Source organism: Protopterus annectens, chromosome 9.part0 (assembly GCF_019279795.1).
Source record: "Protopterus annectens isolate FY-2018-M chromosome 9.part0, PAN1.0, whole genome shotgun sequence".
NCBI lineage: Eukaryota > Metazoa > Chordata > Ceratodontiformes > Protopteridae > Protopterus > Protopterus annectens.
Genome location: NC_056743.1, coordinates 1,211,401,132 through 1,211,403,584, shown reverse-complemented (window position 1 = coordinate 1,211,403,584; position 2,453 = coordinate 1,211,401,132).

Sequence of the window (2,453 nt, the reverse complement as noted above, 5' to 3'; positions counted from 1 at the left end):
GTGTAATTTAAAGCCAGAAACACCAAAACACGGATCCTAGGCTGGAATAAACCATGTAACCAACAAAATGCTTAGGAACCAGAAAACCAGGGAGCACAACAAAGCACAGCAGAGTTCAGCAAAGAGCCAGAGCCACCCTTACCTTAGGCATTGTCCAACTAGGTGGCTGCCTAGGTCACTGCTCTAGCAGGGGAGTTTTTCCTGTAATCTGGATGGTGTACATAGACCAGGATGGGGACACAGGGAGGTGTTGGGGGGGGGGGGTTGTGTAGACCTTTTGCCTAGAACACCAGTTGACCAAAGGCCGACCCTGCAAAGCACTCAAATTAATTGTATTTTATTGTTTTATTAAACTTGGGGACCAATCTTTTTGCTCCTGTGCCTGAATTTATTACAATTATTACATTTGTGCTTGGATTTATCAAATTTGCAACCGGCAACTTTGCTGAACTCTGCTGTGCTTTGCTATGCTTTCTGGTGGTCCGGTTCCTAAGCTTTTTGTTGGTTTCCTAATTTAAAACAAGACATTCCCATTCTACAGCTGCATATTTAGACAGAATTGCAAAGTAAAGGATGAACTGCACATAATAACTGAGATGTCCTAGGAATGCCCTAACCTGCATTTTGATATGCAGTCTAGGCCATTTTCATATGATCATCCCCATTTGTGGTTTTACTTTGTCCCAGCTGATAGTATACCCTAAATATGTAGTTTGATCAGTGCTAATAGTGCAATTAGTGGGGCTGGTTGTTCTGCATGAGTAGAACGTGAGACAGCCTACCCCATGGGAAGGTGGGTTTTCCAATTTTCTGTATAAATTATCAAGTCCATATATGCAGCAACATAACACTTGACTTCATGATTTTTACCCATTAACTGCTGATATGTACCTGGGGCCAAAAGGTAATACCTTATATTAAAGCAATTCATTAGGCTGGAGAAGATGCTTTTTCCATCACCTGGTCAGTTACGGGAAATTACCAGAACTCCTTCATTAGGTCTAAGGTGGAGTAGCTATCGGGCTTTTCATTAAAATTTGTATATTTATTTGTTTATGCAACAGCACTACTGCCCTAGTACTGGCATTATGAGACTCCTTGTTAATACCCAGCTCCAACATTTTCTGTATTTGTTTACTGATCGCATCCCTTTGGGTTTCAAGGATCCTATCCAGCTTTAGCCATTCCCTTCACCCCCCACCCCCAAGTTTATTGATTATATCATGTTTAATCAGAACAGTTTAAAAGAACTGTGATGTTCAATATAAATGCCCTTAATTCTCTTTGCTGATGAACTGATAAGATTTTGGCCATCCAAACATTTGAAATGGACTCCAAGGTTAGCGTTGACCTTGTTTCCTGCTGTCAGAACCAATGAGTCATTCCAGGGCTTAAACACATTAACATGGTTTATTTGCTCTAGTCTTCTCTTGTCAGGTTCTCTAGCTCACCTGTTTGTTTAGCTTGTATGGTCCTTGCTAAGTGATGAGGAATGTATTTCCTACTGTGGGTATAAGGATTCACACATTATACCTTGAATAAAGATCATTATCCTACCACTCCTGCTATAGCTTTGTCTTTGTGCTTCCTGGGCTGTTCCACATTTTCCCTCACAATAAGTAGAGCTACTGCCATTCTTGTCTGCATCTCAGTCTCATGTTGCAGGGTACTTTGAAAAGGGGTAGATTGCCATTCCTATGTATTCTTAATAGACTTTGGGGATGTCTTCCATAAAGTAGTGCAAACATGGAAAATCCTGTAAAGGACTGGGGTGCCACCTTAATAGTGAACATCAAACATGGTAGCATGCATGGTGTACCATTTTATTTATCTTTTTGTCATTTAGCAACCTCTATATATTTAGTGTTTTAGTAAAACATTCCACCAAACCATCATTTTAAAAATGATATACTGCATTTCTGAGTTGTCTGATTTGTAAAGCTTGCAAAGCTACTTCATAATTGCAGACATAAAGGGGGCTACTTGGTTTATTAAAACTTCCTTGAGAAATCGTACTGAAATGAGCATTAACAATAGTCCCCTTGCTATGACTTTAGCCAAAGTACTACATAATGACATGTCATCAGGATAAGAGGTGGCATAGTCTAAAATGAATATACTGATGTCCTTTAAAAGTTTTAAGTAAAGGTCCTACCAAGTCCATGGCTAGTCTTTTAAAAGGAGTGTCTGTTGTAGATAGTGCCACTGGGTGACAAGATAAGCTTTTATAAAGGGGAGTCTTCTGCACTCACGGCAAAAAATACCCTAATAGTACAACCTTCTTAATACTAGGGTCTAATTTTGGTTTTACAGCTAGGTGCCCTCCCAAAAGATATATCTGTGTTTCATCTTTAATACTGCAAATGTAAATGCCTGTGGCACTAACAGCTGTTTAAAAAAGTCCTGTCTACTCTGTAAATGAGCTTGTAGTCTGACGAAAAAAGTGGAGAGGC